We start from the raw sequence: 23,079 nt of genomic DNA, 5'->3' as shown, positions 1-23,079 counted from the left end.
GTCCCTAGATTCACCGTACGCTTCGTAAAAGAACCTGTATCTGCGCGAGGAGAGGGAAAGAGCAATAAAAAATTGGGGCTGCATCACCAAAGCTTAGCAGAAAGGATCGAGGTCGTTAATTAGCACTCCAGCTGTACCGCTCTTCGATTGCCGCAATTAAATCATTCTATTCTGCGCGAGGAACCTAACATTATGTTTCAGTTAAATGTGTGCCGTCATCTGTGTACTTGCTCGGTGGAGCGCTATTGTTTGTTCTTTTTGATGAAACGGTAAAAACGAAGTATGAGCCGCATCCGGATTGCCTGTGGTGACGCCAGATGTCGCGCGATTTTGTACTCTGTGCATCCCTTTCGTATGCAGGCAAGTATGCACACTTGCGTGACATTAGGCTCTTTTCTTTTACGCTATGCATGAAGCAGCGCTCTCTATGGTACGCTTGGGTGGCGCAACCATGCTAAGTTCTACAGCCATCAACCATTTATTTAAACTGACCTTTATTTGGGTTGGCGTTTTTCCACGGCTGGGCGTTGTATCCCAATTAAGTCCACATGCATGCATACGTCAAAACTTCTTGCGGGATTTTCTCTTCTTCATTTGCGATGCTGCGAATATGGTGATTGATGTATTTGACTGGTCCTCAGCTCTATGCCCACTGTCATGTCGAGCGACGAAGCCGTGTGATTCCGCGTGTTTTCGGTTCAATTATAAAATTTAAAACATACGCTCGCGCTATGTGTAGCGGTAAACATTACAAACATATTTTGTGTTTACGAATATTCTTGCTTCGTATGCGGCATGGTGGGCCTTCGTGAGCGCTGACAAATTAGTTCTGGAGGAAGGAAAAAAAAAAAAAGCCGCAATCTACTTGCTATAGCGAAATCTTCGTTTTTGCGAACCCCCTCCCCCCCCCCTTTTTTTTTCGACACCTTTCTTTCTATTTGAGTTCATGCCTTAAACTTTGCATTCATGACAATATTATGTGAAAGTTTGAGTAACTACCGCCTCTTTTTCGTATTCTTATTTTAGTTATTCTCCGGGCGATATTTATTGTTATTACAGTGGCAATAAGCTTTCCCAGCTACATTAATCTTCCCCTTATGTTGTAATGCTGACGTTTCATAACACGCTGATTAGTTGCTACCCGTTGCCACACATGTCACAATACCGTTGCTTCAGACGAATGTCACGTGCGCTACGTGACAATTTGTCACGTTACAAGTTCTCGACACCGACCACCTACACGCGCAGAACTCTTGCAAATTTTCGATCTACTTGAGTCACATCACAGAATAAGCGCAATGAAACGCAGGTATGGCAACACTGCGTAATGCACGCCTCGCTTACCGCGACTGACGTCACTTTCTACCGGGGCTATATAGCACCCAGCTATAGCTAATTCTGTTCAGCTGCGCTAAAACGTGGGCCAGATAGGTAGGTGCCCCTATAAGCGCACGCGGTGTCTATGTGGTGGAACTAGTCCCGATTTTGCCAGCCATTGCAAAAAATACGCTCTTAAGCCGAAGTTCGATTGCACGAGAATCAGCGAAGGTATTTTTCATAAAAAAGATAAGGTGAACGCTGAGTCATCGCACCCTGTGTAATTCTGTATCAAAATGTACGAGTATTAATTTTTGAGCTGTCATCTTTAAACCTGCCCTGTTGATACTGCATGCAAAGCGCGGTGTGCGCATGTCCCCACTATATGTGTACACAGGCTGTCGGAATAAAAATTTTAGTTCAGTGTAGCGCTCCGTCCCCTCGCCTCTTCCGCCCCCCCCCTCCCTCCGAATTTTTGCGATACTTCCGTCGTGAGGGCTCAGCGAGTGCAGGAGCACTGACCCTCTCTGTCAACTTTCAGGCTTTGTAGAAACGACAGTCTGTCAAGGAGAGGGAGGTTACAGGGCCCGGTGTCCGGCCCAAAGACGGGTCCGGTCAGGCACACTGTGACTGGGCATTTCTACGTGCTGAAGGCTGTTTTTTGTTGTGGTTGTTGTTCTTATTGTTGTTGTTACACGTAACCCATACGCGCTCACGATGGCACACACCGGCGCCCACATCCTCCAAGCACGTATACGTACATCCAACTCACTGTTAAAGCGACTACAGCGTGCGGATCTCGCTTCGCTGGCGTTCTAGCCGCGAGCCCCGGCTGAAGATGCGTGTCGATGCACCGCCCACGTGCGCGTGACCTGCACTCACGTGTTCCCTTCAAGAGCGGACTGCAGATCACTGCACACACACACATGCGTACGCGCCCATGGCATACGGCCGCGCAAAACTTTCACTCCACTTTCGCGACCGTATTACGCATGCTGCTCTTTCGCACTTAATCCGCAATCGACGGTGGGCGAGGGAGCGCTGCTGCTGCGGCTATTCTTGGAACTGGCTCCGATTCTGCCAAGACGTGCGCCGGAAACGCCCCATTCAGAATCACAGTGGCAGCGCCGTGTGGAAGGTGTTGCTGTTCTTTCTTTCTTTCTTTCTTTCTTTCTTTCTTTCTTTCTTTCTTTCTTTTTGATTCGCGGCTGAAAGCGTGGGTGGCCACTGTGACCGCCTGCGCGATGCACTCCTCCACCTGTCTCACTTCAGTTTTTTTCTTTTTCTTGTTTTGTCAATTCTTGCTCACGCTGATCTTCCCGTTCTTTTTCTTTCATTCTTCCGCTTTTTTTTTGCTCGTTCTGCCGATCTTTTGTCACACGCCGGCAACGGGGCATAGGCTGCTCGAGTGGCTGTGTGTTGCTGTTGTCTTGGCTGTCTAATAACCACCCTGCGCACCCGTACATGTCCGGTGTCTCAAATGTTGTGTGCGCCTCAGTGCTTTCTTGTCTTGCGACACTATACGGGCCGTCGAGACAATGGGCAAAGCGTTCCAGACGTCGGTGGGAAAGATGACCACGGAAATAACTTGATTTTTGCCAGTTAGCCAGGGGGAGGATGGTGTACGCACCACTGCGTACTTCAAACGTAAAAAAGGGAAAAAGCAAACGTTGTGGCTTCTGATACTGGAACTGTGGCTTCTGATAGCATACATAATGGTATAGTGGTATTGCTAGTAGAAGTAACTGTGGTATAGGAGTAGAGCAGTGGCTATAGTAGAATTAGTTACATAGTTGGGTGGTCGATACAGCAGTAGTGTACTTAGTACGCCCAATGCAAAAGGCTGTGGCGAAGATTATAACTATACATCGCGAGAAAACACAGTGCACGCTGGTAAAATGCGTCATCTTCCGAGATTTACTTTTAAAGAAAAAAAAAGCAGCTTGTAATGATATGCCAGACCGCTCCTGAGCGCTTTTTTTATCATTGGAAGTAATGCATACCGTAATAACTAACCTGGCTTAAATGCCTTTTCTTTACTTTACTAAATCTTACTTGAAAGTTGGCTGTCATGTTGCGTGGTTCATGTCATAGCATTTCGCATGAACTCATATTTTAGCTGCTCCGTGTACGTGTAGCTGGAGCGGTTGGTATTTGGAGCTACATTAATACGATACACGTTTCCACGCTTGTTGCCTCCGGGTCCGTAATCGTCCAGCGTTTAGAGGACAATCAGGTCGACCTGTCTGAAGCTAACAGGGGCGCATGTTTTCTTTTCTTTAAGGTAATAATGAAGAAACTGAAAAAAAATATATATATAAAGCAGGATTATCCTGTTTGCTCGGTCGGACCGAGAGAAATAAAATGAAAAGAAGGGTTTCCGGTTAAAGGAGCGGAGCAGCGCCCCTTTGTGCGCAAGAAACCCGCCTCCTGCGCAGCGATTGGTCACGTAAACTACAGGGTTTCCTAAACGTGAACGGACGCGGTTTTTTACAGCGGTCACGTATACCACCGTGTTTTCCCACCTGAGGCGCAACCAAGACACACAGGATATATATAAAGAGCAGGCCAGTTAATGCACGCTCGACAACGTTATCCCGTGGCAGTCAAAACAACACCGCGACATTGCAAAAAAGATTAGAGGTTGGATTGCGCAACATTCTGACGAGACATACAAAAGAAAAACACAAACCACAGAGCGCTCTGTGGTGTGTGTTTTTCTTCTGTGTGTTTTGTCAGAATGTTGCGCAATCCAACCTCTAGTATGCTATACCAACACGCCCAGTCTTCAACCTTGACTGCAAAAAGAAAAGAGATAGATAGATAAAGAGATAACTCTGAAAGCAGCGATGCCCCTCAATAACTATAATATATAATATAAAATGTACACCGCGGTAGTACAAACAAGAAACGCAAAGGTATACACAAAACTATATCCGTAACTGTGAACTATCAACTATATCCGTTCAGGAGCCTGTAGCATAACCGGCGTGGCATTTGTGCGCCATCTCCTGCCACCTTATCCATAAAATATAAAATAAGAAAGCGTGCAGAACTGTATAGAACCCCGCTTTGTTCTTTCCCTTTTGATACGTTTTCCCGGTTATAGCGTACGCCGACGCCCTTTTTGTTAGCGCGATGGAAACGGTGGTTCCTGTGGTTTACCAGACAACTTCCGGTCGCATGTGTTTGATGACCGATTTTGCCGATAACACAAAATATATACTGTATACTGCATTAATCTGTGCCATCTGTTCTTTTATTTAGATCTAACAGATTTTGTTAATTGGCTTTGACAGATAGCGTTGTTCCACATTTCCAGGTGGAAATTACTTGCATGAGAAATCGAAGTGTCCAAATAGCGAATTGAAAATATTCATTAACTTTTAGATATTCACTTTAGGGCACAAGTTGTAGGTACGATGATGAAGCTGAGCATTAAAGGAGTAATGTCTGCTTATTGAAAGTGATAGCGCGCATATATGTAACACTTTAGCATGACCTTGTGCGCATGTTTTATTTATTTATTTATGTCGATTGACTTCTATTTAATTTCAGAACCTGTAGAACGAGCCGTTTTGTAGCTTTATTTTCTATATTGACAGTTTGAGCGCGTTTTCGGAATGTGCTTTGTTGCCAGCACGTTTTTAATATCGCCTCATGTTATTGTTTAATCATCGGACAATTTATTGTTTGTAAGGAGGCCGGCGGCACACTAGTTGCCAACATTAACACTCGAACACCTAATCATTAGATCATGCAAAGCGGACAGACACTCACGTTATATTATGGGATTGTACGTGCCAAAAGCACGACCTGATTATGAGGCACGCCGTAGTGGGGGACTGCGGATTAATTTTGACCGCCTGGGGTTCTTGAACGTGCACCTAAATCTAAGTACACGGGTGTCTTTGCATTTCGCCCCCATAGAAATTCGGCCACCGTGGCCGGGACTTCATCCGGCGACCTCGTGCTTACCAGTGCAACATCAAAGTCACTGAGCAACCACGGCGGGTGTAAAGCGGACAAATCCGATGTATCTGAATTTTAAAGTTACATGAAATTTTTACAATGTTCAAGAAAGTTTCGCAAAAATCTTACTCACAGCTTATCAGTATACATTTCAGAGCGGTGTATAGTACACCACTTTTAGCGCGATAGCGTTAAGGGCCCCGTGTCGCGGAAAATTCGGCTTTTGGCGCGGGCGTCCCCGCGAGCGGGAATTCCTGTTTATGTTTAGGCATATGTATATGCCACGCCTTGCTATATGACATGCGATATATGCGGGTTATATTGCGTCACCACTCTATCACTAAAGTTGCTCATACCTTCTCTTACATTCATGACAAAATTATTCCTCGGAATTTTGATAATGACAGCCCGCAAACGAACGTCATGAAACAAAACACCGACAGCGCACGTTTTTATGTCTAATCTTCTCAGACTAAAATATTAAGAGTGCGAAACAATAACGGAAACGTAAAAATTATCTAATTTTTTTCGGCGCGGCTGTGCGCTTTACCTCCGGGATCGGCACACGCAAGAGGTCGTATTTCTACCAGAAAGCTCGCCTTCTCTTTCACTCCCCATTCACCTCCCCACGTGTACGGTAGCAAACTGGACTCAGTCTGGTTAACCTCCCTGCCTTTCCTTCCTTTCTCTCTCCCTCTCGCCTTCGTGCAGAGCGTTCGCCACCAGCGTTACGATTACATTAAGTGAAGTTGCCGGGAAGCGTGAGAAGCAGTGAGGGATCTTTGAATGCTGTAGCGTTCCACTCTTAAAGGCGAAGCTTATGCGTCCTCCAAGTTGTGTAAGGGCGCATTCACACCGGCGACTTGAGGAGGTCGCGCGACCGTTTGCGACTCGCAATCAAAAAGCGACCGAAGGCGACTGATGTTCACACCGGCAAGCCCGGCCGAGCGCGACCCGCAGTCGCAATCCCGGAGATTATCGTTCTCAGCGAGAACTCTCGGAATCTACGCGGAATTTGAATGCGACGCCGGAGGAGGCCGGATGTAGACACACGAAAGATCACTTCCGGTGCGCCGCTGATTGGTTTATCAGTTTTGCGACCACGGTCGCGCGACTGAAAAATCACGCAGAGAGCGACTCGCCAAAAATGGTCGCTTTTCGAGAAAAGCGACCGTTTGCGACCGTTTGCGACCATTTGCGACTGGTCGCAAAGCGACCAACTTGGTCGCGCGACCTCCTCAAGTCGCCGGTGTGAATGTGCCCTAAGCAGTGGATGTGCTGTATGTCTGTTTTACATAATTGTGTTGAGCGTCGGCGTCCTTCGGCTTGAGAGCGAACGAGCACAGCGAAGGATGAAAGCGGGAACGCCGCGGGAGACGAAAGATGGCGAGTGCGAAGACAGCGCGAGGAAAAGAGCGGGGGAGGAGGGTGCAGCGGCACCATGCGGCGGAAACCGGAGGGGAAGGGTGTGGCGAAAGCGCGAGAAGAAAAGCGTAGTGCTGCGCAAGACGGGCTCTGCGGCGACGGCCGCTACGAGATGGCGCCAAAGTAGCGCGTCATCGTCTATCACCGACATGGCACGAGGTGAGCGCGTCTCCCAAAACCATATACAGAAACAAAGCGCTACGTGAGCGGAGGTCTGTCTGCGGCGGCTGCCATGAATCGCGTTCACGAGTTAGCCACGCGCTGCCTCGCGATCTCCCGATTAACGAGGTAGTCGCACCACATTTCGCTCCGTTTGCAACGTACCGCACGAGAAAGATTGTCTGCGCCAGCCGATATATCACTAAATGAAAACACGTATAGAGCTGCGCTCAAATTTCGCATTCGGGAGCATCCTAATCGTCAGTGAATTTTTGTTTTATTATTCCTGAGGATATATATTTTTCTTCGTTGGGTTTTTGGAAAACCAGCCAAAATGGACAACATGTTCCTCATATCCGAAAATTCGGATTATCCGAGTGCGTCTTAGCAGAGCGGGGGTCTCCTGTATTTAGATTTACCTAAGCGCACGTTAAAGAACTACAGGTGGCCGATATCAATTCGGATCTCCCTGCTACGTCGTCTCTAATTGCCCGTTTCTTGCTTTGCCACATCGCAGCATGTCATATTATTTATTTTTGTTTTTATTTACGCGGCGTAAAATACAGCGAAGGAGTATTTCAGTTCCTGAAGGTCGTTTAGAGAAACGGCAACCGAAGAAAGTTCACCTCTCGCCAGTTCGAGTGCGTCACGTACGCACCACTCAAGAATCACACGAAAGTTTCCACTTGACTGTCACGCCGATTACGAGCGTGTCCGGCGCGATTATGGCGTCTGCTAGCGTGCGCGGAGATTATCGCATCCCGCCCCCCCCCCCTAACCCCCTGCTTAAATAGTGCTGAAGATACGCCCCAACAATTCAGGCACCTGGATGATCTGGTTTTGATGCGCGTGATGAAAGCAGCAGGATAACTGATGCATTTCCAGCGCTCCAGCATAAACAGAAGAAATCTGAGAGTAAAAGAGGACAGGACAGAGAGGACGCCTGTCTTCCACTCTTGAATACGAATGCGTCCTCCCTGTCGTGTTCTCTTTTACTCCCTGATTTTTTTTTTTCTTACGAAGCGCTGGAAATGCATCAGTTATCGGAAACCAAACTGGTCAAGCTTTCTAACATAAAAACAGCACGGCGGATCCGTGGCTCAGCTGTCGCTGTGGCTCAGTGAATCTGGCGTTCTGTCCGTTTTACAGCTGTTCTCGGTAACGTCAAGGGCGCGCGATTCCAGTGGCAGCGGCACTATAGACGGCTGTAAATGTGCTGAATTCGTTGATGTGCTATAGATGTGCTGAATGTGCTACAGATGTGCTGAATAGTGCTATAGATGTGCTGAATAGGAAGGTAAGTACAGTGCAAATGGAACTGCAGATTACTACGGGGAGTCATAAAAGAAAAAGAAAGAAAGAAAGAAAGAAAGAAAGAAAGAAAGAAAGAAAGAAAGAAAGAAAGAAAGAAAGAAAGAAAGTGAGAGACACAGATACGATGAATTCGGTGCAAGGGATGGGAAGAAAAAGTTTCACATACTCCTAAATATATTATGCCGAAGTTACTATATTTCAATTACATAAGAGTGGTACTTTCCTCACTCCATGCCAAATCGCGCTGTCAGACATTTACTTTATTGTGTGCTAGACATATTTTATACATACGGCTGTGTACTGTCGCAGAGGCGTTTGGGTTCTTGGCAGACACATAAGTTAGTCTGTCTGTCTTATCATCGCTACGACGTCTTCTGGCATTCTCAGAATTGATGTTTTGCCACTTCTAGTGAGAAGTGTATACGGTGGTATAAAACCTCGCTATAACGAAGTTGATGAGGGAGACATTTATTCGCTATGTCTATTATTTCGTTACATCCATTACTGATATATTGAAATATGAATATCCAAAGGTACTTTAAAAGTAATCTCACTTCGTTATATCCATTATCTTGTTATATCCCATTTAGTTATAACGAGTTTTGACTGCATTACACCTTGGCGCGCGTATTTCGTTACGCAAAGACTTACAGGAGCATTAAAGAGAAAAATAATTCGAGCTGTATTAGTACGTAGCTTACCTTAGCTAATTTTTATCGTTAAATACAGACCACATTGTATTCTAAAAGAGCTAAAGACCGAACTTGTAGCAGGCAGCTGGCCACAGCAGTCAAAATACGAGGAAATACTTTGAGATATGCCACGTCACGCTGACGTACACGCGCTGGAGTTCTGGCGCGATATTCGTAAGTAGAGAAGTTCGGCCTTCGTTTTCTTTTAACGCGGTTAGCATTATTATGGGTACTTCACGCGCTTTCCAAGCTGTCTCTCTCGCGTAGTCTCTGACTGTTTTCCCGCCAACTTAGGTCACCGGATAGTCCATAGTCTAGTGGATAGAGCATCGCGCTGCTGTGACGAGGGAACCAGGTTCAAAGCCAATCGTCGAGCTAACATTCGGTCTAGGGTATTTGACATTGCGTATTCGCTGCTCACCAGTTAACCCGCCTCAAGCCAACCTGTGTTACTGAAGGCGGGTAGTCCATGTTCTAATGGGTAGCGCATAGGGCTCGTGTGCCGATGGAACAAGGTGCCAAACCAACCGTCGGACCAACTTCGGTCTCTATGTAGGCATATGTTAGTGGCACTGGGTAAGTGTCGCTGTTCAGTGAAACACTTCCATGCCAACTTGGAGCAGAGTTATGTGCCACATGTTCTGTGCCGCCAAAGTGGGTGGTAGCGGACCACAACGGAGGATTGATAGAACATACAACAATCAACGGCTGGCCGAGTGGTGGAAGCGGAGGAAACCGCGCTTGCCATGGCCATGCACGCGGAAGCGAATACCGTCATCAGCGACAGCAAGCAGGCCATCGGCAATTTCGCTCGTGGCAGAATTTCCAAACAGGCGTACCATGTCCTCACACGACGCCCCCTAAGCGGCTTGAAAACCCTCGTGTGGACCCCCGCTCACGCGGCTGTGCCCGGCAACGCGTCGGCTCACAGTCTGGCTCGAGATCTCGCGCGCCGAGCCTCGCCGAGCGGATGCGGACGGCGTGAATGAGGAGGAGAGACACGAGGAACCCAGCGACACTTATTATGAGATAGCCCATCGGTATCGCTTGAGGCGTCGCGCGCTCCCACCACCGGCCAAGCAACTCGACAAAACGCAAGCGGTCGCGTTTCGGCGACTTCAGACAAACACATACCCACACCCAAAGTACATTAACAAAATCACAGGGGGCAAGGAAAGCGACCAATGTAGGCTCTGTTCAGAAACAGGAACACTCACACACATAATGTGGGAATGCACCTCGCCCCCGTTCTCTCATCCCCCCGTCAGCAGCGAGACTGACTGGATAGCCTGGCTCAGTTCCGGGGACGTCGACCTACAGCTTGAACTGGTGGACTGGGCGGGAAGGGCCAAGCAGGCCCAGGGCCTTACTTGAGCCCAAACACTCAGCCACATCCCCCCTTACCCTTCCCCCTTTCAATAAAGTTTATCACCGCCACCACCAAAGTGGGCCACTATATAGGCATGTTCCATTACATAGGTATCTGCATGCCGTTCCCCAATGAATGTCTTTTAGAATGCGATGTTGTTCATTTTTACCGATAAAGAGTTTACACCGAGCAGACGGCGTAAAAGTACATGGCGTAACAAATCTATGACTTGAAGGCGGTGTCGGCCTCCGTATGTTGTCAAGGACGTAGTGGCGTTTCTTGTTCTTATAGAAACTTAATTGACTAATACGACCCAACACATTATTCTCTGTAGTGTCCCTGTGCAAGCCCCTTTTAGGCATAGGACGCTTGGCAGATTTGATCACTGGTTCCATGAAAATGCAAGGTATAGGCTTTTTTACCAATAGAGGATTGACTATACTGACTTTCTTACACTTAATTTTTTCAAGCGAATAACTTTCTTCGACTCTTCCGCCCGGTCACGCGTGGTGGTCAAGTCGACTTTTACGCACGACACTTGCATACAAAGCACCTCTGCATTCGCGTACCTGAGTCGCGGGGCACGGCCCCGTGCATCAACTAGCCTAGCTCTTTGAGATGCGCGTGCTGTTGCGCGGGAGCTCTGTGGCGTCGGAAGGCTTATATACTACGGTGAAACGCTTAAGGTCACCTTTTCGTACCCTTTTCCCTTTCCCCAGCGTAGGGTAGCCAACCGGGCTCAGTCCTGGTTAGCCTCCCTGCCTTTCATTTATCTTTCGCCCTCTCTCTCTTAAGGTCCCTTAGTGGGACCTTAGCAGTGCTCGGGAAGGACAGCCTCCTGGCGGCAAACAGAGGAGAATGTAGGTCGCCCTCCCCACCGGTGCTCGCGGCGCGGGAGACTGGACGAATCGGGTTATATGTATATATATATATATATATATATATATATATATATATATATATATATATATATATAAGAGAGAGAGGGCTCTTTATTAGAAAAACAGAGAATTTTGCCGGCGCGTATATAACCGCTGGCATGCTACTCTGTATAGGGATGGGGAATGGGATTAAAAGATTCCAGATAAGAGTGGGAGAAAAAAAAAGGATAAAAATAAATATGAAATGTCCGACTGGACCTGATACTAATTTTTACAGGTGACACGGCGGGTAAATTTAGGCTTTTGTATAGGAAGGATGCAATTCTTAAAGCTTTCCTATTTGACCAATTTCTGTCAGGTATTGGAACAATAAATCCAAAACCCGTCGCTGTTTCGAAGGGCCGGGCATTGGACCTAAGATGGTCGGTAACGTTAACGGTTCGGGGCAAATCATGTCCATTTGGTGCTCAAAAAATTGTCTCTCGTCGCGGTACGCGGGGCATTCTAGTAATACGTGCTCAATTGTCTCTATGTTGCGACAGTTATCACAGTATGGGCTAGTGGTAAGTCCTATGCGGTACAGATAATTGTTCGTGTATGCCACGTTCAGTCGAAGACGATGGTACAATGTCTCTAAGTGTCGAGGAAGTGGTCGTGGAATTTTCGGTCTCATTTCTGGGTCAATGTAACGTAGGAAGTTGTCTTGGTGAAGCGGCAGATTCAAGATGCGGTCTTTTTCTTGATAGGCATATTTTTTTGCCATGGTTGAAGCGTCGGCTTTTGTAAAATATGTTCTTCTGAATTTGCGGTATTGGAGTCCATTTCTGGCAGCTTCGTCCGCTCTTTCATTTCCCGAAATGCCGGCATGGCCAGGTATCCACTGGAACTTTATGCAATGCCCAGCAATCTTAGCCCTGTGGTGAAGATAAGCAATGTCAAATGCTACTGGTTGATTATTGCAACGCTTGTGCCGGTTCCGTATACTTTGTAGGGCTGCTTTTGAGTCTGTGAATATCACCCATGTCTTTGTCGGCTGCTGTCGAAGTATATACACAAGGGCCTCCTTAATGCCATAGAGCTCCGCTGAAGTAGATGATGTCGCTCGCTCAAGACGAAACGAGAATCGTTGTCCTGTAGAGGGAACAAAAAGTCCGCATGATGAACGATGTGGAGTTGTAGAGCCATCTGTGAAAATGTGCGTTGCGGCTGCGTATTCTTTGTGCATATATTCTAAAGCTATCTGATAAGTCGCTGCTTGAGGCATTTTCTTTTTCGCACTGATTCCAGGTATGTATGGCACGATTTCCAGTGGGGACAGTGTCCATGGTGAAATGTTTCGCGGCATAATTTGTGACGCCTGAGCAGGAATCGAAATAGATATGCTTCCGACGGCCTGCCCAAAGCTGGATGTAGCACGGGTTCTGGAAATATCCTTTAAAAAGTGATTCTTCGTATGGATGACGTGGCGGAGGTGTATCCGAAGTGTCTCCTGCGAACATAGCACTTCCAGAGGCAGGCATCCGGCTTCTGCTACAGTCCCTGAGCGGGACGACCCCTTCGGAAGGCCAAGACATACGCGAAGGCAGTTGTTTCGTGCTGCCTCGAGTTTTCTCTTGCTTGTGGGAGACACTTTGTGCAGGATCGGGAGGTAATATCGTAGTGTTCCGTCGACGTAGGCCTTATGGAGGAGCACCATTGATCGACAGTTGCTGCCCCACTGTGATCCGGCTAAAAATCGGAATACGTGCGACGCCGAGGAAATCTTCTCACTCAGTTTTTTCACTTGGGGCGACCATGTGAGGTTCCTATCGATCGTCACTCCAAGAAACCTTTGCGTCTTGACGTATGGAAGGGCGCGACCACCCAACACTAGTGGGTATTTTTCCATACGCCTCCGCGTGAAAGCCATGGCAACGCTTTTGTCGGGGGACAATTTCAGACCCCTTGGATTTAGGAGGCCGATATATTTGCTAGCGCTCTCTGGAGGCGTTGTTGGGTGGTACTGCGGGAACGCGCCGCACTCCAAATGCAGATGTCGTCCGCATACAGTGTGATTTTGACGCCAGGGGGCAGGTTTCTTTTCAGATGGATGAGGACTAAATTAAATAATACCGGGCTTAACACAGCTCCTTGTGGCACTCCCTTCTCGACGGCATAAAGCGCTGTGGGGCCATCCGGGGTACACATGAAAAGTTGGCGTCCTTGAAGATAGTCTGCAATCCATGCGTAGAGCCGTCCTCCAAGACCAAGAGTTTCCAAAGCGTCAAGTATCGCTGTATGATAGACCGAATCATATGCTGCATGAATGTCTAAAAATAATGCAGTAGGTATGTTTCCAGAGGCCAATTCCTCTTCAAGTGATGAAACCAAGGCAATGACATTATCAATTGCGGATCTATTTTGCCGGAAGCCATTCATTTCCTCCGGGTAAACTTTTGCAGTTTCCAGGAACCAATTTAGTCGTTTGTAGATCATTTTTTCGAATAGCTTCCCTACGCAGCTAAGCAGAGATATGGGTCTGAAGGAGGCGTAATTTGTTGGCTGCTTCGATGGTTTCAATATAGGAATGACTTTCGCAAGCTTCCATTCCGTAGGAACCTCCCCAGTTATCCATGAGGCGTTGTAGTACTCCAGAAGGCGTAGGCGAGATGTGTGGCATAGTTTTGCGAGCGCTTCATAACTCACGCCGTCATGGCCAGGTGATTATCGCTTGTTTACGTCGCTGATTGCTGCCGTGAGCTCTTCGATGGTGAATCGTAATTCTAAGTCAGGAAGGGTAGCTCGAGGTGGACTAGGCTGACGACTTGCAATTTGCCGCAAAGGTTGTGCCCCGTTGGAAAGGAGCCTGCAGTACTGCTCTGCCACCTCTTTCAGGGATGCGCGCTCATGTAATGAGAGGGCGATAAAAGGATAAAGCTGTTGCGGCTCTTTGCGAATGCCTCTGACGACTCGCCAGATTTTGCTCAGCGGTTGTCGTATGTCCAGTGTCCCACAAAAGTCCCTCCACCTTTTTCGGTCCAGTTTGGTGAGGTAGCGTCGTATATGCCTTTGTGCCCGTCGACAAGTTCTGAGGTCTTCGATATTCTTAGTACGTAGAGCCTTCCTTTCGGCACGCCTTCGAATGGCACATAACCTTTCAAATTCCTCGTCGTTTGCTGGTACATTACAATGCTTAGTGGCAGAGCGGGTACTTTGTTTGAGGCAATGAGCTATTGTCGGTATTATTTCTGTATTTGTAGTCGAGGCTGTGATTCCTTTGTCTACGGCTGCTGTGTAAGCTTCCCAGTCTACCGACTTCAGTTTCACTTTTCTGGGCGACGTCCGAAAATGAAGGGCAGAGATTAGGATCGGGTAGTGATCACTACCTCGAGTCTCGAAATCTGTACACCATCCGAACATCGGGGCCACTTGACTTGATACGAATGTGATGTCAATGCAGCTAACAGTCGTCGGATTTTTCAGGTACGTTATGCTGCCATCGTTCAAGGGCTCTATATTGTATTTTGCAAAAAGCTTCGCCAGCTTGGCACCCCGACCACATGTATGTGAACTGCCCCAGATCTCGTTATGTGCGTTGAAATCGCCACAAATAATATGTGGCGACTGAGTGTTTGTCAACAAGTTTTCCAATCTGGTCACGTCGAAAGGTGATCCTGGTTCCAAGTAGACGCCGATTAGGGTAAACACTTTGGATGCAATCACTGTGGTTGCGCAAATATATTCGTTCTTGTCATGTGGTGTTACGTCAATCGCAGAGGCAGGTATGTCGTTGCGAAATCCAACGAGCAGTCGGCTAATTCCATTTTGTCGCCTTGAATGATGAAAATAATACCCCTTTATCCTAAAGTGCTCGTCGACGCGAGACTCGGAAATGACTAAAAAAGGGAATCGGTACACTCGCGTAAGATGCTTAAAGTCTGCTAACTTCGAGCGCAATCCGCGAGCGTTCCACTGGAATATAGTACATGTGCGGAAGTGTTTGTTGGTGGACACCGCTTGTGAGACGATTGTTGGCGAAGCCATCGTTGCTACTGCGAAGAATCACGGCTTTGCGCCGTGAAAGAAGACGACACTAGCGGTTCCAAAGCCAGGATGGCCTCTACTTCAGGGATGCTCTTAAACGATGGGCTGGCACGGAGAATAGCCTTGAGTGCGGCGAACATCATGGGAATCAGCACACTTGATATCTCATTTGCAGTGCTACCATCTAACGACCTTTCTTGGTTCTTCCTGTTCTTCTGCTGCGACCTTGAGGACACTTGTTGCTGTCGTGGGGTTGAGGTTATATCACTTGAGGGCATTGATGGATTCGTTGCAGTTGAAGGCCTTTGCTGGTTTTCTTTCACGACTGAGGCGTAGGACTTTTTCAAAGTCGTGTCGCTGCGCTGCACCGTGTCGTGGTGCTTTTTGTTTGTAGATGTATACATCACATCCGGATTCGGTGGGGGTTCTCGTCGTTTCCGTACTTTTCCTTGGATTTGCTCCATAGTCCGTGCAAGAGTGGCTGATTTCTTTTTAGGACACCCTCCGTATGACGCAGCATGCTCAGCTCCACAGTTTGCACACCGAGGCTGGGAACGTGACGTGCACTCCTTATGCGTATGTGGACCAGCGCATATCTTGCAGCGGATGGGGCCTTTACAATATTTCGCTATATGTCCGTGTCTTTGACATCTGAAACATTGAGTAGCAGACCCCATGTATTCCGTCACGGGATAACTGCAGAATCCAAGCGACACTCGGTTTGGTAAAGGGGCGTCCTTAGCGAATTCCAGGATGACCGAGCGTCTTCGGGTTTCCGTTACTACGCCATCTTCGTTAGGGACGTAGAAAACTTGCCTTTTAGCAGATATGACGCCTTGTTCGCTCAAATACTCCTTGAGGTTGTCATCTGAGTACTCAACAGGAACGTCCTGTATCCTCCCGTACGTGGCAGAGTAGGAGTATGGAACTCGAGCTTCTACAGGAATGCCCGATAGATCTGTCACTGTGAGGAGACGATTGGCTGCGGGAAGTGTAGACACTGTCACCATGAGGCTTCCATCCTTGTTGAGACGGTGGCTGAGTATCTTTTCTTGGGCTGTTGTCACGACCGCAGAAGCCAGAAGATTTGGGTTTACTTTCCATAAGCTGCTGTCAGGCTGAGTTGGCTTGAATATAACAGGAACACCTGCGGCTCTTTTCTTTTTGTAAGAGACAACAGTGAAGGCTGTCTGATCCATCTCTTCGTTGTCTCCTGCAGATTCTCTTGTGTCGATGTCATCTTCACGTAGCCTTTTCCTTGCTTGTTCATCTTCTCCGTGGTCTACAGAAGCAACGTGCTGACCTGATTGCTGATTGCTTGCGACGGATGCCATCAGAGCATCACGAAGGGCGGCCGACGGCGGAGGCTCGCCTCGCTGCTTCGGTCCGGTGCGCTTCGGGAGCCGCTTGCTGTGCTTCTCTCGCAGGACGGTGACCCCCAGACCGGCGTTCGGTGAAAGAGGTGCACAAAGAGTAAAAAGGAGCTCTACACTTGCTAAAAAAGACTTAAAATTACAGACGGGCGTTCGGAAGCGAGCCTATCACTCGTCGTCTTCCATATATATATAATATGGCCAGCTTACGGCACAAATGTACTGGTTAGCGGCTCTGTTGTCTACGAAATTATGAAATGAAACAAAATACGCTACCTAAATGTCCTCACTGTCACCAAACATACGTTTTCGAGCGCGCATAGTTCCTTAAATAAAGTGTATAGCTTTCTGGAAGCGTTCGCCTATATTCGCCTCCACTGACATTCATTGTCCATGGTTTCTGCGCAATTCGCCCCCTATTGTTGTTTCTGTCGATTCGGCACGCATATAAGGTGCCTGGAGCATACACTAGTCACCACTCCCGCGGACGACTATAGTCAATTTGGTGCCGCCCTCCGCGGGGGGTGGGAGGAGGGGGACTGCCCCTGCTTCAGCGGGGAGGATGCATCTCTACCTGCAAGTAGCGGGTGTCCACTTCCGGTGGGTTTGTCACGTACTGGCCTCTGTAGGCCTGAGGGGCCGGTTTCGTCGAATAAGCACACGCACGAGCCCACTTTATTTTTTTTTTTTCATTTTCAAAGTGACCTTTCTCTGCCTCTTCCTCCCGCTTTGCGAACACTGGAAGCTGTGTACCCGCGTATACAACAACTCGGGTCCACTGGGTACGCACCACTGGGTGCGTACCCAGACACTTGGGACACTGCAGTGTACCAAGTTGTCTGTTTGGGGGTATACGTGACACGGGGCTGGTTTCCCGAGCGTCCTCCATGGTGCAGCTAGCGGAGGACGTGTTAGCGGAAATGCACCAAAGAAAGCAAAGAAACCAAAGGACCTTTCTCTGCCTCTTCCTCCCACTCTGCGAACACTGGAAGTTGTGTACCCGCGTATACAACAACTCGGGTCCACTGGGTACGCACCACTGGGTGCGTACCCAAACAGACAACTTGGGACACTGCAGTGTCCCAAGTTCTGTCTGTTTGGGGCTGTACGTGAAACGGGGCTGGTTTCCCGAGCGTCCTCCGCGGTGCAGCTGGCGAAGGACGTGTTAGCGGAAATGCGCCAAAGAAAGAAGCCCCGCAAAACCGAGATCAATATTTCGAAAATGGCTGTTATTCCTTAAGTGCACGGGGTGTCCCATAGATTGAAGAAGGCCGCTGGCAGGGCGGGAGTTTCCATCGTTTTTTTCAGCCCCAGGCAAGCTGAGCACGTTATGCACAAACGTCAACCGAGACGACTCCCCCCTCCCCCCCCCCCTCCAAAAAAAAGAATATAAAAATAAAGGGGGGGGGGGGTGTTGCAACAAGAAGCACCAGGCGCCCTTAATCAGCTGCGTCATTGGAGTGGTTTGTGACATATCCTTGAGCCGAGGGCGCTCCTACGTATATGACAAATGGGACGCTGTCTCAGTCACCGTCTCGTCATCATCCAAAAGCGTGCTAAACTGTGCACGCGTGAAATTATCGAGGCATTTGCCATCGTGCCCCGTGGTCCTTCGTGCATCAGTTCACCATCCGTCCTGTTATCAGACAAGGAAGGCTCGTATCTGCAAAATTAACGCATCTCCGCCCACCTGCAACCTCAAGTCATTCCTCTCGTGTTTATGACGCCGTTTGCGTTTCGCTCATGCTTCTCGCCTATATATTTCGCGCTCGCGCAATAAACTTATCTGTTGGAAATCAGCGTCTGTGTCGTGTGTTGCTTTTCCGGGTCCCCTTTTTTGCGTTGTTTGCTGGAATATGTGTTCGTACCAAGAAGCCCGTATGGCCAGTCTTTCTTAGTTGGTACATGTTGCTTAATATGAATTGCAGACGTACAGCATCAGAGCAAGAAGCGACTGTATACGACAGGGTGTATAAGCTCTCTATAGCGACGCTATATGACTACAGTTCTCCATTAAAGAGGCCCTGCGCCCAAATTATGCATGTTTTAATTCCAAATTTGCTTACTAGTCTCCGCTTGTACACTCTTTAGCAAAATTACGCCCTTTTGCATCACAACAATAATCGTCATCTGCAGGTCTTGACCGCATTTCCTTTATTTAACTCGCCGAGCCCGGTACTTTCCAGTAACGAACGGCATGCGCGTTATCAGCATGACATAGCATTCCCGACAGGAAAGTAGTGGGCGCTGCGTTTTCAAGAAAGGAAACGCAAGCAAGGCAGATGACGATTACACTCTTAGACAAAGGTATACCCTTTGGGGTGTATATCTGCCACACAACAATAATCGTCATCTGTCTTGCTTGCGTTTCCTTTCTTGAAAACGCCGCGCCCGCTACTTTCCTGTCGGGAATGCTATGCCATGCTGATAACGCGCATGCCGTTCGTTACTGGGAAGTACCGGGCTCTCAGGGTTAAAGAAAGGAAATGCGGACAAGACAGATGACGATTATCGTTGTGTGGCAAGATACAACCCAAAGGGTGTAATTTTTGTTTTAGAGCGTATTCTTGTGTGGCAGAGATACACACCAAAGGGTGTAACCTTGTCTAAAAGTGTACTCCGGCCGCGCGCGTCCTGTCTTGGAGGTAATCTGCGGTGAGTTTGAAACCAAGCCAAGCCGAGATAGCTGATGGCTTCGTGTGTGCTGTGTTCTCGCTCGCCTTTAGTTCGCGTCGAAACAGGAGGCTGAATGAAGGGCAATTCGCTCGCCGCTGCTGCCGCTTTTCGTCACGCCATCGTTATGACAGCAAGCATCCGCGGTCATCGAGTGAGATGTCTCCGTGTTTGCCCGGATGATCTCGTTTTGTTCTCGCAACTTGCCCGGATGTTCTCGTTTGAGTGCCCGGATAACGGCTCTGGCTTTTGGCTCAAGGTCACTTCAAGGTCGCCGACAACGGAAGCTAAAATTATTTCATGCTTGAAAATGGTCGCAGGACGTCCCTTTAAATAGTCTGGTATTCCGTTGTACGCAGTGGTGTTGGCGAAATCTTTTCCTTTATACATTTTATGACGCTTGTTATTCACAACGCCTTAGGCATGGACACTTGTTCGTGCTGTATTAATGTTCTTGTCAAAAAAATGACATTTAAAAAGGTAACGTGTTCACGATTACGCTGATGCCGGAAACTTACACCACGCAGCAGAATAGAATACGCTTGGTTACAGCAATGACAGCTCTATGTTTGTCTGGTTGGGCTTGTGCAGTTACGTATCGTTCCTCGCATGACAGTGATGTGTATATACTTGCGCATAACGCCATATACATTTACCTAGCGCCTACCGGCTCCGTCAGTATAAGTCATTCAGTGGTATATCATTAAGACAGATGTATAGTCGGTCAATTTTTCTTTTCGTGCTTCAGCGCCCACATCGGAATGCCGCCGCAGCTTCTGAGAATCGAACTAGCGACCTCATCAGCTAGCACAACGTCAATTAAGTCGTCGAGGAGGCCGCTGATGTGGGCAAACGGTATCGTTATCGTTATTAATCTTACGGCGATTACCTCCGTTGTGATTGTTGCGCGCCGCCCACTTTCAGAGGATACGTATCTCGATTAGGACACCAGATCTATACGTGCAGTTGATGCAGTACTCAGTTAAGTGCTTAGCGGTCGAAACGCGATACTCGGCCCCGCATGGCGGTCGTCGCTTTTTTTTTTTTCGTCACCTGTGGACGCTGCAGGGGACAACGAGGTCACGCATTATGGTAAACAAATGAAAGCGAGGCCTTTTTCTCTCCCATTGTGTCTGCATTTGGCCACACGGAGACCACTAAGCGCATACCCTATGGCGCAGAAAGCACCACCCGCATGCATGCACGCCCATGATAGCGTCTCAGTCGTTGCAATGGGCACTGTATGCATACTGAGGCCAGCCTCATTCGCCCAAGCGCAATTTACGAAACGCGGTCTCCTCCTCTTTTCTCTCCGCTCCGCCCAGTAGCTGAGCGGAGCGGAATCGCGAATGCGCATGCGCCGTTCGCTTAGCGATAAGCTGACTAGCGGAGCAGGGAACGCATTACAAGCGCACGTCTAGATACTTCATGAAGAAATAAGTTATACATATTTGTTTTACTTTACAAAAGTGATCAGTGGGTGTTGTTATTTTGTTTAATTACCCTGAACTTGGCCAGAGGGCAATGTAACTACGAAAGATCCGCCCCGCTCCGCTATGGTAGGTAGAAAAGCTACCTTAAGCGTGTAACTAAAACGTTAAAATCGCCCACCGCTCCGCTGTGCTTTAGCGGGGCGACTCGGAGCGGAGCGTACCCCGTAAGGACGCTCAACTAAAACACTCCAATGCATATTCGCATACACAGTAACACTATGTCATGCGTAAGGTGCCATCGACACCGATGTTTTTTTTCTCTTCTGTCTTTTTTTTAACTTTCGCCTTTGACATTACTGCAGCCATACGGCATCTGCTATCTCTATCTTCATTGGGATAAATTTGATAGACGAGATACACCGTTGTAAATATGGACAGACTAAAATCTAAAATGCGCCTTATACACACCAGAAAACAATGATATATATATATATATATATATATATATATATATATATATATATATATATATATATATATACATATAAGCCCCAGTCGGCGCGACTGTATGCATGCGTCAGGCCCTGCAGCACGAGTGTGTATAGGCTCCATGCAGTATAATTCGCTCGCGAGGCAGTAAAGCCAGAGCTCAAGCGGCGAGAACAAAAGGAGATTGCCGTCCTCAAAAAAATAAAGGCCGCATAAAAGCAAGTGCCGCAGGAGGAACCGCTGTTTGCTCTCCGATGTGCGCAGTACATCTCGAGAGGAGAGCTGAGGTGCGAGGTGTCCGCAGCAGCTGTTTGCCTCGTCTGTGTGCGCGGGGAAGAGAGGGAGAGCGCCCTCTGGCGAGGAGCCGCCATCGCGTGATGGCTCGACTGTTCCTTTTTTTCTTTCTTTTTTTTTTGCTTCTTTTCTGGCCAATGCTCGCCTCACGTTCCTCGCGGATAGTATGCCTATATAGTTCCGTGCAGTTTGCAGGGACGACATGTCCACAATTATAGTACATGACCGGGGTTGTTCGAGAAGTATGGGAGAGGCCTTTGCTCTGCAGTGGGCGTAACCAGGCTGATGATGATGATGATTATGATTATGATGATAGTTCCGTGCAGTTCCCCTAGCAAACGAGCTTGAAGACCGGCCGTAATATTGAGCCCGTAACGGCCAGTCAGTTTCGGGATTTCGTCGTATAACATCCCCGATCCGGAGAGCTTGCTTGCGATTGTCGTATTGGTGGACAATAATTATTTTTTTTTGTTTTTCTGATATTTTCGTCAACCTTATAGCGCACGCAGTCGCTGGTGGGTTTCTCGGAGCCTTGTATTTCCGACGCGCCGACTATTCGGTCTTAACCGTTACTCTTTCTTTGTTCGTACTTATAAGAGATTGGAATACTCTACCACCTGACACTGTCTGTATTTGTTCAAATGATGATTTCTTCCATGCTTTATGGATGTAATTTTGAGTGTTTGTGTATATATATATATATATATATATATATATATATATATATACACACACTGACACCAAGGACAACATAGGGGAAATTACTTGTGCTTAATAAATGAAATAAAGAAACGATAAATTAATGGAAATTAAAGTGGATGAAATGTACTAATATTCCTAATAAAAATCGGGCCCCTCTGCTAACCCCATTTCTTCTCGTTTATATATATATATATATATATATATATATATATATATATATATATATATATATATATATATATAAACAAGATGACATCACGTAACACGTGAACTTAGGAATTTTTTGGCCACGTGCCTGCTCTCCTAAGTTCACGTGTTACGTGACGTCATCGGGCCCAAGGAGGAAATAACTTTAATGTGTCCTGAGGAACCCCTCCCCACCCACTCTTGGTTTAGTGGGCGGCAGGGGTCGCGGGCCGCACCCACGTTGGGACGGGAAGCCCGTGAGCCTCCGCCCTTTCGTGAGCCCTCTGGACGGCCCGGAGCTGGGTCTGGTGGTCGTCGCTTTGCAGGGCGTCCACCCAGTCTTCTTCTTTAGTGAACACGGTGCCGCTTAACGCGGAGCATTGCCAAAGCATGTGCGCTAGCGAGCAGTAAGATTCGCCACAATCCGGACATTGCGGCTCTACTTCTGGTGAATAACGGCTCAGTCTGCCTCTCGAGGGGAACGACCCTGTCTGAAGCATCCTGAATATCGATGACTGTGGTCTAGTGAGTTTAGCGTGGGGGAGTGGGAAGGTCCTCCTCGACAGCTGATAGTGTGTTGTTATTTCGTTGAAGGTGAGCAGCGGGTCTCGGTGCTCCCCTCCCTCCCCGCCACCTCGCTCGCCACGATCGCCGCGGTGCGTGAGTCCTCGCGCGCGTCCGTGCGCCAGCTCGTTGGCGTTGGGAAATTCGGGGTGCACGTCGGCCCCCATGTGGGCTGGAAACCATTTGACGAGGTGCTGACCCGCGGCTCCCTCG

General features: G+C 48.0%; 2 protein-coding genes across 2 annotated transcripts in view; one reads left to right on the top strand and one right to left on the bottom strand.

The window, feature by feature from the left end:
• Window positions 1-23,079, top strand: part of LOC135916532 (uncharacterized) — a 104,175-nt gene that overhangs the window by 1,198 nt on the left and 79,898 nt on the right. The gene's annotated exons all lie outside the window — the stretch shown is intronic.
• Window positions 1-23,079, bottom strand: part of Synj (synaptojanin) — a 133,598-nt gene that overhangs the window by 53,906 nt on the left and 56,613 nt on the right. The gene's annotated exons all lie outside the window — the stretch shown is intronic.

This window comes from Dermacentor albipictus, chromosome 9 (genome assembly GCF_038994185.2).
Source record: "Dermacentor albipictus isolate Rhodes 1998 colony chromosome 9, USDA_Dalb.pri_finalv2, whole genome shotgun sequence".
In the NCBI taxonomy this organism is placed as follows: Eukaryota; Metazoa; Arthropoda; class Arachnida; order Ixodida; family Ixodidae; genus Dermacentor; species Dermacentor albipictus.
The sequence above is the reverse complement of the archived record's forward strand: the minus strand, read 5'-3'. Positions and strand labels throughout refer to the sequence as shown.